General features: G+C 38.5%; 1 protein-coding gene and 1 long non-coding RNA gene across 3 annotated transcripts in view; one reads left to right on the top strand and one right to left on the bottom strand.

Annotated features, from left to right (window-relative positions):
• The window catches only part of LOC135218651 (cystinosin-like), a 203,464-nt gene that overhangs the window by 38,305 nt on the left and 151,914 nt on the right, over positions 1–13,245 (bottom strand). The window lies entirely within an intron of this gene.
• LOC135218281 (uncharacterized) overlaps positions 9,567–13,245 on the top strand; it is a 55,958-nt gene continuing 52,279 nt past the window's right edge. Inside the window, exon 1 of the long non-coding RNA XR_010315274.1 lies at positions 9,567–9,865. This is a non-coding gene — a long non-coding RNA (uncharacterized LOC135218281). The remainder of the gene's footprint in view (positions 9,866–13,245) is intronic.

Raw genomic sequence — 13,245 nt, 5'->3', positions numbered from 1 at the left:
GCGGTGTGGTTGCCATTACAGAATGGACACGATGACATATGCTGTACGGTGGGTTCCAACCCTTCTTCACGTGTTGTCAGCAACAAGTCTTCTCCTCTCTGCAAGGAATTGTCTTCCATGCTTCGAATGTGGAAATCTAATGCCTCGAACAGTTCATCTAAGAAAAAGTCGCACTAATGAAGATCTTCTACTACTTTCTGATGAACTTGACTCTAATATAGTTTTTGGATTGATAAAGCTCAACAGCATATCTTGATCCAACAGGGATCCACTGAAGCATTTGATCTGTTCAATGAGAACGGTGAGTTCGATACAAAAGTTTACAAGATCAATACAGTTACATTTGGGTACAAAGATATTAGCCAGTCGTCAATGCAGAATAACTAGCGCTTGATGCTGATTCCCGTAGTACTTGTTTAACAAGTCTAGGGCTACGGCAGTCAAGTTCAATGCCTGAATTACTTTGATCGGCTCCCCATCTTGGGATCCCAACAGATATGTAAATTTCGCTACATCATCTAAATCAGTACGTTGATGAACGTGTGCATTAAACAGTTCTTAAAAAGTGGTGAACTCGCTTTTTTCACCTTTGAACGTGGGCAGTGGGAGTACTTTCAATCGTGGCAGATGGGTTTTTGGCTGCAATACGCCAGCCAAAGTGCTGATACAGCTTAGCAACAAGGTAATAGTCTGATCAGTGTCTTCTAATGCTTTCAGTACTTTACTTTCAATGGAGGGCTCCAGTTTGACTGTGTGAGAGAGATATAGAGACCTTAGCTGCTGTTTATCAGCTTGGATTTGGTCTAACAAATTTTGGTACTCAGTGTGGCGGTCAGGAGGACTACAATGGAGTCAATCTGTCTCAATTGCGGTCGCCATTTTAACTATGCAGAAGTTCTGTTAAACTTACTTTACTGGAAAAAAGATTTCCTTACAAGCAAGGGAGAGAAGAAATGATGCAGTTTTCTTTGATAAATTTCTACAAATTACAGCACTGACCCATCTGGCAGTTCTCCTGTCCTGTCTGTCTAGTGCCTGCTCACCACGGATCAATCTTGAAAAATATGCTTCGCTCATGAGGGTCAAAAGTACTAAGCTAGCCTTGCACAGGCTTTTGCTTCATAACAGCCCCTCATGGGCAACAAAACGAAATAGGCCCTGTTTCAGAGCTCCTAGTCTACGGTAACTTTTTTACTTCCACTCCCCTCGTTTCGCGGGAGATTGGGGGACAGCTGTGAGTGACGTACAATTAGCATAATCAAGCTGTCGTTGCTCGGAGACTGGATCCTTAGGACTATCCAATTATTCAAGGGATCAAAATGTCGCGGATAATATTGCAACAGTTCACCGGTTTGTGCCAGATGGAGGGAGGCCAATAGTCCTACCGTAGGGGATAGGGTCCAGCCTGTACATAAGGACAGCTTCATTGGAAACACTTACAAATTTTAGCAATTTTATTACAAAAATAGTAGAATTAACTTCATATTTACACATTTATAACGTAAATTACAAACACGATTGGGCCGTTCTACCCTTACTTTAAAGAAAAGTTGAAGTGGCCACGCGACCAAGAGAGACTAAGAAAAACTCACAAAAACGTGCTAACTCTTCTCAAATAGACACATGACCGTGATTTTCAGTCATTACAAAATCACTGTAAACATTATTTAACACTCTAAAGGTGACGATGGCAAAGATACAAGCAGATTACTCACTCAAGCTACACATAGTCACTCAAAGTCACTCAGTCATTCGAAGTCACTCACAGCTCCCTCGTGGAAATACCACTCATGTCTTATATCAAGAATACTGAAAATCTTTGATGCAATTTACATTTTACTCAAAATAGAAAATATCTTTTCATTTCTTATACTTCAGAACATGATAATAAATTAAATTTGTGATGAACTTCCTAAGGAAAGCCATGTTATGTTTCATGTTTTCATTTATGTGAACTTATGGAAATATATCATATCTTCATTCATATCCAGTTCAGTATAGTTTTGATTTGCACATTATTTTTTACAAGTTTTCAGTTTCATTTTTTCTTTTATCTGAACTTATGAAAATATAAACCTTATTGTTTTCAGGGAAATTTAGTACATACACAATATAAACATTTAACAATTTTATTATATTATTACAAAAATATACATATATAGAATTTTTAGTAGCTTACCAATTGACAGTAGCATATACAAAAAGTACAAAAGAATTTAAAGCAAAGAGAATAGTTACAAGAAGTTGTTTTCTTTTTTGTTATTGTGTGAACAATAATAAAAAGAAAATAAAAGGGAACCAAAATATACTTCAAGGTTGAGGAGTACTAGGAGCCGTCGTTGTAGTGACACTTGAAGTAGTAGGAGGCATCGTCGAGGAATGATGTAGTAGTAGCAGAGGCAAATATGTTCTCTAGGAAACTCTTGCGGGCGACTTTGTTGAGATTTATCTGAGGCTACAGCGGTTTCATGACATATATGGGTGTAGACGATACACCACCAGGAACAGAGCTCCTCAGTGGCTTGGTCGGTATGGTGTTGGCGTGCCACCTAGGTGGCCGCGAGTTCGATTCCCAGGCATTCCATTGAGGAGTGAGAGATGTGTATTTCTGGTCATAGAAGTTCACTCTCGACGTGGTTCGAAAGTCATGTAAAGCTGTTGGTCCCGTTACTGAATAATCACTGGTTCCATGCAAAATAAAAACACCATACAAAAAAATTATCAGGAACAGTGCCTTACCAAGAGGACATGCATTGCCCCCCTGGCTATGCATAGTTATTTACTGCCCCATCAGCCAGTAAATTTGGTACAGTTGTGCAGGAGGCTGAGGCGAAAAGGATGTTGAAGCTGCAGGAGGCTGAGGTGTGAAGGATGTTGAAGGAGCAGGAAACTGAGGCATGAAGGATGTTGAAGGTCCAGGCTGAAGCACGAGAGATTTGGTTGACCCTTCTTTCGACGCCTTCCATAGTCTCTGCACTAGAAACCTGATCTTCATCTGCAGATACTAAATAAGAACCGGTTAGTCTCTGAGCAATCCTTTGCCACCTTCCTTAGATGGAGATTCCAATAGGTCTCGTTTGGATTAGTCTCTATTCAATCCATCAGTGCCTTTGGCCACTTTGGCTTTTTCTATCGCCTAAGAAAAAGAAAAAAACACTAGTCAATATACAATAGTAATATATATTTCATTGCAGAAATGGAAATCAGCAAAAATTCAGACAATGAAAAATTCTACATATTGTTATGAAAATAAAAATTTTTATAATGAAATATTTAACTTTCAAGGATGAAGCCTTTGGTCTCATGACAAACTTTTTTCTTTTAGGCTTCTGTTCCTTGATGGTGGGGATGATGGTGACATCGTCATCCACAACATGAACATCAACTCCTCCAAGGGCATATGGAAGATCAGAGGCAGCAGCAGTGGACTGAAGGGAAAGAAAAGGGAAATGTATTAATTATTTTGGCAACAGCATATATTAAACATGAAAACTTTTACATTATGCTATTAAACACAACATATGAAACCAATACAGGGCAGAACAATTACCTCTTTCAATCCAAGGGTCTTCGGCTTCTTCTTCCTGAAGGAGCTAAACGTCGTCAGGATCCACTTTTCCCTGACCGTCCGGTCCCTCTGTGATGCCTGGCTGCTCTTGGACTTCATCAACCGCCCATACCTGGTCCTGATTAACTTTAGCCAGGTACTAAGTTGCGCTCCTGTCAAAGGAGTGTTGAGGAACTTGGCCTTTTCTTCCATAAGTCACGTCTTCTTCATCGTGTCCTTGAATTCTGAGAGTCCCCTGTCTTACAGCCAATCCCCCAACATCCTCTCCTGGTCCTCTGCTAGGAGCAGAAAATGAGTTTTCTTCTAATGCTGTTACATGAACCCCTTGACGACCCTCTCTGCATCCATAGTCGACCCTCATTGTCGCCAAGGGCATCTTGGACTGGACATCCTTAAGTTCTATGGTCAAGGGTTCCTCCTCGAGGTCAGTTGGGGTCAATGATGTTGACAGGGACGATTCTTGCTGAAGGGTCAGCAGAAGATGACAGGGCAGCTGCTGCAGAGGTACCAGGGGAGACGTCCTTGTAGGGCACAACCTTCTTACTGACCACTTTTTACAAGCATTGATGGCAGCAGAGGTCATGTTGAGGTCACTAGTTAGAGATTGTTTACCTGAGTCTTGGATGCTGCCTTTATAGGCTGCCGACATATGTGACACAGTCTGACTCCCTGCACACGCTGTGGGGGTGGCAGCATAATTATTTTACATGTCAGTGCGATGTTAACTCTTACCATGAAAAATGTTAAACTTGTGCTAGAAGCAACAATAAATCTATAAATCAAATTGATTTTCAATACTCTTCTGGAGGTGAATGAGTAAATTGTAGGTACTAATAATGTTAGTAATAAAAATTATATTAAAAGTTGTATGCTGCTGTTAATTGTTGAAGGGTTAACCTTCTGAATTTATACTAGTTCTAGTGTTAACAGTGCCTAAAAGATATGCTAAGAATGTTAAGAAATCAAAATACCAAAAACATGGAAGAAAACCGAACAAGTTCCTATAGGTGTTTCTAGAAGGAATATTGTTAATCTTAAAATAAACAAGGGAGTATTCTGTAGAATTTATTGTATTTGAGGAAAATTTTTATTGACCCCTTCATTAAACCTGAAAGCAAGTTAATAAATGTGCCTTGTTGATTTTTGAGAAAACGATTTTGAAAGGGTATGTAATGTTACTGTTCAAGAAAACTACAAGGATGTTATGGAAAGAAAATTAAGCTCCTTTGTTGGATTATGCCTGCTCGTCGTATGACAGTCTCTTTGCGCCCTAAACTAAATCTGAATTAGACAGGTTAGTTATTCTTAGAGTGATTGCTCCTATGGCAGAATCAACATTTTTGTCCATCATTTGGTAATTGTAGCAAAGAAAGATGGCAAGATTAGAATTTGCTTTGATCCAAAAGAAGTAAACAACGCCCTTTTTGGAGAACACTTTACATTACCTGATCTAACGTCAGGTTATTGGCATGTACTACTTGATGCAACCCTTCCCCTGCTTAGTGCTTTTCAAACTTCAAACCTATTTTGGGAGTATTTGTAAGGACAACGTCTTTTCCCTATTTTCATTCCACTGTAACAACACTCAAAATTCTAATGTACATCATCTTATGTAGAATTCTCTGGCCTTTCCGCCAATATATAATTCATGTATGAACAACAATTGTACCCATAGATATCCATGTATATATGTCTGCAAGAAAACAAAAATTCGGCAGCCCGTAGGACCAGTTTCTCTCTGTTCAGGTTGAATACTACATATCCGTCCACAGCCTCCTTTATAACCCATGTTTGCCTGTAAGTATTTACGGGCCGCTCGGTGAGCAAGAGCCTGTGCTGACACAAGGTCATCTTAATCAAAAACAACAACTGTAAATAAACATCAGTACCCAGCTATCTGTCTTTCTCTCTTGTCCTCACAATACAAATATGAGATCTGTTCCTGTATATGCTTCCATTCCATTTGATTTTGTTTCTACAATGATGATGTTATTTCAAGTTTTTCTCTGCCGTATAACCTATGTTCTTGATGCTTAGATTCCTGACAGTGTATATATGCAACAAGGAATAATTAAGTACAATATATTTAAGACCCAAACCGGTTTGTGAATGCGATTTGTATACTTTTTTTGTTTTTTTTTCTGGGGGGGGGGGTGCGGATGTGATGGGCTGTGACATTCTTAGAATGTATGGATCATCAATTTAGCTTCTTGGAAACAGTGGCCCGAAGTGACAAGCCTTGGAAGTGCTGGCGCATCCTTACTCGGGTGGCGCGATGTCGAAGTTGCTGCCTATGCAGATCAGACCATGTCCTGTTTCTATGCAAGGGGTAATGCAGCTATGCCTTATGAATCTGGTTTGAGGCTGTTTCTTAGGTGTGAACAATATGTGTGAGTTCGTGTGCGTGCGTGCGAGCTTCTTCCCTACATAATAAGAAAGTAAGTTAGCCAAGATGGGAGATCGCTACAGAGTCGGCGAAGAGCCAAGATGGCCCCTGCAATAGTATTTTTAGTGAAGTGTGTGAAATCTGTGTTGAATCATGGGTAAGCATACTTATTCTTGGGCCAAAAGTGTGGCTTGACTGTATTTTGAATATTGTTTCAAAGATGTTCTATATCATTTGACCTTTTTATTTTGCTTTTTAATTTTTGCTTATCGATGTGTTCTCCTGTCTTTTTATAGGCGGTTCTGAGACAAAGGGGAGCTGATATGGTGACATATTTGAAATGGGAACTTAACTGATGTTCCGTGGTGTTACTATGTAGACTGTACTATGACTATGCCCAGTCTTATGACTAAAATAATGTTGGTTATTGTAGTAGAGAGATGGAGTGGGTTATCTGAGTTCAACCTTTCATTTAATCATTTTGTTAAGAACCTGAGTTATCTAGTTAATGCTTTGCTCTTGAATAAATGTATTTTTGTAGTTCACAAGTCTGATTTAATTGCCCTAGGTAGTATAGAGAGAGAGAGAGAGAGAGAGCGAGAAGAATAGTAAACATCAGTCATGCATACCAAGAGACAGAAGGATCTTGTTCCAGAAAATCAGAAAGTGGAAAAAAGGTCTTGCAAAAGAAAAAATGCATGGAAAGTTATAGAACTAAAAAGTAAGATAGAAAATGCAGAACAAAAGATTATACAATCAAAAGAAAATGAAAAACGGGACTTGGAAGAAAAAAACCCTAATAAATATCAAGCAAAACCCCAAACTATTATACTCATACGCGAAAAAAGATGAATAAAAGAAGAATAGAAATAGGCCCTCTAGAATTGAAGGGAGATTAAACGAATGAAAAAAAAGGAAATTTGCAACATATTTACAGAACGATATAAGAGAGAATTCACCCCTAATTGAGGATAATGATATAGAAGTAAGGGACGAAAATAGTGAATATTTAGCTGACATACATATTAATGAAGCTGATATTGTGCAAGCTATTAATGAAATTAAAAATGGAGCTTCAGCATGGACTGATGGAGTTCCTGCTATTTTGTTAAAGAAAGTAGTTCATTCTATCGCAAAGCAACTTGCAATATTATTAAGACAAAGTGTAGATACAGGCACGATTTATGATGAGCACAAATTAGCATATATTACCCCTACATTCAAAAGTGGATCAAGACTAGAGGCAAGTAATTATAGGCCTGTGAGTCTAACGTCACATAGTATGAAAGTGTATGAAAGGGTAATGAAGAAAAATATTATGAAACATTTAATAAAAAATAATCTGTTTAATATAGGACAACATGGTTTCGTACCCGGAAAAAGTACACAAACCCAACTGTTAGTCTACTGTGAAAACATATACAAAAATATGAAAAGCAGAAATGAAACAGATGTGATTTATCTAGACTTTGCAAAAGCTTTTGACAAGGTAGACCATAATATATTAGCGAAGAATTAGAAAACATAATATAGTGGATAAAGTAGGAAGATGGTTAAAAGAATTTTTACACAACAGAAAACAGATAGTTATTGCAAACGATGAGAAATCGGATGAAGCTAAGGTAATTTCCGGTGTGCCACAAGGTAAGGTGTTAGCTGCATTACTGTTTGTTATTATGATTGCAAACATAGACGGTAATGTTAAGGACTCGGTAGTGAGTAGTTTCGCCGATGGCACAAGAATAAGTAGAGAAATTACTTGTGATGAAGATAGGAACGCGCTACAAAGAGACCTTAACAAAGTATATGATTGGGCAGAGGTAAATAGGATGGTATTTAACTCTGATAAATTTGAATCAATAAACTATGGAGACAGAGAAGGAAAGCTATATAGGGGATATAGGGGACCTAATAATGAGACAATCACAAATAAGGAAGCAGTTAAAGACCTTGGTGTGATGATGAATAGGAACATGTTATGCAACGATCAAATAGCAATTCTATTGGCAAAATGTAAAGCAAAAATGGGAATGTTGTTACGGCACTTCAAAACAAGAAAAGCTGAACACATGATTATGCTTTATAAAACACATGTTCGTAGTCCACTTGAATATTGCAATATGATATGGTACCCACACTATCAAAAGGATATTGCACAAATAGAGTGTACAAAGGTCCTTTACAGCTAGAATAGAAGAAGTTAAGGACCTTGACTACTGGGAAAGACTACAATCCTTAAAATTATATAGTCTAGAAAGGAGAAGAGAACGCTACATGATAATTCAGGCATGGAAACAGATAGAAGGAATAGCTGAAAACATCATGGAGCTAAAAATATCAGAAAGAGCAAGCAGAGGTAGATTAATAGTGCCCAAACTATACCAGGAAAAATAAGGAAAGCACACAGGACATTAATCCACTACGCACCAGCATCGATAATGCAGTGTCTATTCAATGCGCTGCCAGCTCATCTGAGGAATATAACAGGAGTGAGCGTAGATGTGTTTAAGAATAAGCTTGACAAATATAAACTGCATCCCAGACCATCCAAGATTGGAAGATGCAAAATATACCGGAAGATGTACTAGCAACTCTCTGGTAGACATTAGAGGTGCCTCATACTGAGGGACCTGGGGCAACCCGAACAAGATGTAAGGTCTGTAAGGTCTCAGGTCTCTCTCTCTCTCTCTCTCTCTCTCTCTCTCTCTCTCTCTCTCTCTCTCTCTCTCTCTCTCTCTCTTGAATCTGATTCATACGTCTGCCTCGTATCTTTTTCTGCCACGTCTCGTGATAGGCGAAACACCGGAAATTAATCAAAATGATTGCTGGAGGACTTAACAGAGGTCATAAAGATGGAAGAATAAACTGTTCTGTCTGAGGCATACACTCGAGAGTGGTGGAGATAGCCTATATTATGTGACAACCACAGACCAATATGTTTAAGAAAACCACTTGGATTCTGCAAATAAAAGTGTTTGAAAGTATTAAAAATCTTTAGTAGAATTGAATCAATCAAAGATAAGCAATTAAAATAAACGATAAATAAATGGGACAGAGAAGCATGGGTAAGAGAAATGAATGACAAGACAACTTTAAACATGATGAGAAAATATAGGGATGACAGAAGAAGAAACCTGGTATGATAACACTGAAAAAACAATGCTGATCAGTAAGGCTAGATTCGGCACACTAGAATTAAACTATAAGAAAAAGTTAAAAACTGGAGACACAAAATAGTTGTGCTGTGAAAGAATAACTAAAAACTTGAACATTTCATACTCTACTGCCCGGCTAATAATGACATTAGAAACTGATATAGATTCGTGCAGTAATCATATCAAGAGAAATTGATGGCTAACATCATTCTGTTTGTACATCTATCAAAAGAAGAATTGGAAAAAACAGGGAATTTATAAAAAATTTAAACTACTACAGAGACAATAAACCTAAACAAACACAAACAAAAGGGAAAAGAACGACCGAGGGAGCCGTTTCAAATTCCGATACTACTGCTACTACTATGAGCTTTGTTTACAACTTACAAAGTTACGAGTTTGTCCGAATTAGTGGAATGGTCTGTGACTTCGACTTAGACAACTTTATTTCTTGATTTTCGTTTTCATTCCCGTGATGAAACTTGCCTTCGTTTTTGGCAATAAGACCTGTCTTCCTGTTATAGTACACCAATTGCCTGTATCTCGTAAAATGTTTTCAGCTCGCTCCCAACACACTAGCTAATACCTAGCTTATACCTAGTATACTAGTAGTAGCTACCTACTGCTTATGATTACCAACTACCTCGGTGGTAGGCGTGCCGGTAACCATGCATACCGTAATCCTTATAGTTAGCAAGCAGACGCACAGTGACTTGACGAGGACCTTAAGATTTATACATTAACATATACTATAAGGTAGGCAAGTGTATGTTGAATAGTATGTGCACTACTATCATTCAATGTTCAACTGGTGAAATACTACCTAGCCTATAGCTAGGTAGCTAGCTAGCTATGCGGTAATTTGTATATCCGCGGTAAGCGCCTACAGCTCCTTAACCCCATAGGTGGGTTAGTGCCGTCAGTGCACCTCATGCGGTGCACTGTAGGCGTTACTTAGGTCCTTTACAGCGTGCCTTCGGCCCCAAGTTGCAACCCCTTTTGTTCCTTTTACTCTTCACCCTCCTTTAACAATTGATTCATAGGTACCTAGTGCAACTGCGAGGTTTTCTTCCTCTTACACCTTTCAATGCTTTAATTGTTCAGCACTGAATGACCGCGTAGGTCCTAGTGCTTGGCCTTTGGCCTAATTCTTTATTTAATTCAATTCAATAGGTACAGCTTCTTAAATACTAAGGTAGTATCTTTTAGTATATCCTATAGCTAGGTAACTTGGGGATCACCTTCAGAAAGGGAACACAAAATAAATGTACCTAGGTAATATTGGGATGGATTTAACCCAGCCTAACCTAGAGGGCTTGTTCCTTGCCATTCTGGGGGCTGGGGCAAACCCTCAACTTAATCTAACATAGGAACCCCAAGACCTTACCTGACCTAGGCTAACTTGGAGACCCAAGCACTTACCTAGCAGGGGCTTTTGCTTCCCCCTGTAGGTTACTTCCCTCACATAACCTAACTATTATGGTCCTTGAGTGATTAGATAAGAAGGGCCCAGTGTTTTATTTCTTAATCAGTACAGTGTCTTGGGGAGATGTCAGTTATGTGTTTGTACATAAACCTGCCAAAACAGAACAAGTATGCATCAACAATTAATATATCACAAAATACTCTTTTCCATTGTACATAAATAAATTTGCATCAAAGGGTAAAAAAACAGGTAATAACAATAATCCTTATTCTAGGTAGGTAGCTTAAAAATAACCATTACATAGGATTTTAAGATCCAATTCTACCCATCTCAGTAATGGGCTAAGTAATATTTACTTATGTTCAGAAAACTGATAACCATATTACATAAGTTTTTCTCACTTTTCTTGGGATACTGTGTAACTATCTTCCATTCTGATTGGGGTAATAACTCTATGGTGGGTGAACAACCATCAGCCCTAAGGGGATCCATGGTGAATTATAGAAATGACCAGTAAGTCATGGCATTAATTAACTGACTATGGGGTCTCTTCCTTAACATATTACAGTGGTACCTCGACATACGAAAAAACCAAGTTACGAAAGCAAATACGAAGATTTTTTTGGCTCTACATACGATAATAGTTCAGGTTACGAAAGGTTGTTGCTGTAAAGTCCCGAGATTCGCCCGGACCACCGAGAACAATTTTAAAACTCGCGCACCGCCAACTGAGTAGACTCGCCACCATCCTCCCACTCTCCCATTGGTTCCTGATGCTAGTCACTACCATAAGATCCTGCTCTCCTATTGGTCAGCATCTACCCCATGTGCTCTATGTATTCTATTGGTAAAAGGATGCTGTAAATTGAAAAACTTATTCATGCAATACATTTAATAAAAAAAAAAAATTAGGTAAAGATAGAATAAAGAATAGAAATGAATGGTTATTATAGTGTTTGGTAGTTTCAGTAGTGGAAGAGAGATAATGAAAATTTATGATTGATTACTAAACTGTGTGCTAGGTAAAAGTGGTTGCTTGGCGATCGTTCGCTACTCGTATAGTGTGAACGTAAACAAAAGGGTGGAAGATTTTTGTTTGTTTGTTTGTTTATTATAGTTAATGGTTACTTAATAATTATATGAAAAGAATGCATGCAATACATTTAATAAAAAAATTGTGAATTAGATATTATAAAATATAAAATAAATTAGACTGCGCTCATCGAAGCCAACAAATACCATTTTCTTCAATTCTTCTTCTGTTTTAATATTATATATGTTTCATTATAGCTGTCAGTAACTCGGTATCTCCATTAGGTAAAGATAGAATAAAGAATAGAAATGAATGGTTATTATACTGTTTGGTAGTTTCAGTAGTTGAAGAGAGATAATGAAAATTTATGATTGATTACTAAACTGTGTGCTAGGTAAAAGTGGTTGCTTGGCGATCGTTCGGTACTCGTAGTGCTGAATGTAAACAAAAGGTTGGAAGCTTATAGTTAATGATTATAGTTAATGATTAATTAAAAATTATTTGAAATGAGTACATACTGATTATTTATATATATTTTATTGGCATATTCTAAGCTTTCAGCTTCTTAGGTTTAGATGTCAGAATCATAGACTAGGCTACAGTAGCAACTGCTAACATAGGCTAGGCTTATTGCTAAGGGACATATGTTAAAGTCCTGATATATGCAGTAAAAATGGGGTTGAACATTACATGCAGTTGAATATTACTCAAGTATGTACAGTATTTTGCCTTTTTGGAGTCATATTTCTTCCGTCGGATCGGCGTCGTAACCCTAGAACATGTGTTGTAAGCCTGGGAATATAATTTACTGGGGTGTTTTTGTAGCTCATGTTACGAAGGCCGCCTCGGAGTGGATTAATTTCGTATCCTGAGGTACCCCTGTATATGAGTTCTAGTCTCCAGTAAGGGACTCCTTATGCCTTTCCATGCCTCCCTAGGAGAAAGTGAGTCAGGAATTGGTTCTTGTGGCTAGATGACAGGAACCATTTTGGAGTGCCTCTTTACAATCCCCCTCCTTTCATGCTCCTGTTCTCGGGTGCATCAACTGAAGGACGAGGTGCACATCTGAAAGAAGTGCTGCTTTCAGGTAATGGGAACCAGAACAACAAACATTTCCAAAACAACGAACATATCCAGAGCAACAAACATCATTTTGAGAGTATCAGGATCTTGGTGAGCTACTCTGTGGTGCTTATCAATTCAACCCCCTTCACCATGAGTAACTTTTAGTCAACAAAGGTTGGTGGGGGGGGGGGGGGGGGGGGGGGGACTGGTTTTCCCTTCTCTACACATTGGCGGTTTGCACATTGATAGAGCTGTTAGCCAGGTACATTCTAGGGAAATGGAATGTAATGGCAAATAAGCTCAGTCAGTCAGATGACAGGATGTGGCCCTTACACCCAGGAATTATGCAGGATTTTCCAATCTTTGGAACCTCCCAACAATAGATGAACACATCAGAAACTGTCAATGCGTTGTTCCTGCGTTACACTTCTGTAGTTGATGGTAGAAACATCTCCCAACACCCATAGAACAATGTTGAGGCCTTGGAAGAGGAATAGGGATCTCCCAATTGCTCTTTCCTGTCTATGCACACAGGAAATATTGTGTAGAGCTCTTCAGACTCCCATACAGCTGAAGCAACAGAGGCTCTAATCTCCATGGAGGCCCATACCT

This window comes from Macrobrachium nipponense, chromosome 9, assembly GCF_015104395.2.
Source record: "Macrobrachium nipponense isolate FS-2020 chromosome 9, ASM1510439v2, whole genome shotgun sequence".
In the NCBI taxonomy this organism is placed as follows: domain Eukaryota; kingdom Metazoa; phylum Arthropoda; class Malacostraca; order Decapoda; family Palaemonidae; genus Macrobrachium; species Macrobrachium nipponense.
This window is presented reverse-complemented; position numbering and strand designations above follow the sequence as displayed.